The 463-nt window shown below is 35.9% G+C and overlaps 1 protein-coding gene across 1 annotated transcript in view; it reads left to right on the top strand.

The window, feature by feature from the left end:
• Positions 1-463, top strand: part of LOC119594083 (RCC1-like G exchanging factor-like protein) — a 12,843-nt gene that overhangs the window by 7,506 nt on the left and 4,874 nt on the right. The window lies entirely within an intron of this gene.

Here is a 463-nt window from a genome sequence, read left to right as displayed (position 1 = left end):
TGGCAGCAGCAAGTGGGATAATCTTCCTGCTATTCATTACAAATAGGATGGGACCAAGAGCCTTATGATACGGAGGCCTTTAATGTGTAGCTGGAGGAAGAATAACCATTAACCACTACTTTGAGTGTTCTACTAATAATTTTTTTGGAAGTATATATAGTAGATATCCTCAGTACCTATATCCTTATGCTTTGTTATGTACCATATACAATTGATATATAGTGCAGACACAAACACAGTTAATATCTGATATAGGTATTCCAGAATCCATAGCTTCATTCCAACTTTTCAGAAAGTGTAAGGGAAGGTCTGCTGTTGATATTGGCCTCTTAATTCATGCTGCTTGTTGGAAAAAAGGTGGTGTTCTAGACAGAAGTTCAGTTGTTCTCCCATTATACTTTGAAATAATCTGTTGAAACAAGAAATAGGTTAAATCTGTCTAGATGACAGACACAACTTTGAT

This window comes from Penaeus monodon, chromosome 33 (genome assembly GCF_015228065.2).
Source record: "Penaeus monodon isolate SGIC_2016 chromosome 33, NSTDA_Pmon_1, whole genome shotgun sequence".
In the NCBI taxonomy this organism is placed as follows: Eukaryota; Metazoa; Arthropoda; class Malacostraca; order Decapoda; family Penaeidae; genus Penaeus; species Penaeus monodon.
This window is presented reverse-complemented; position numbering and strand designations above follow the sequence as displayed.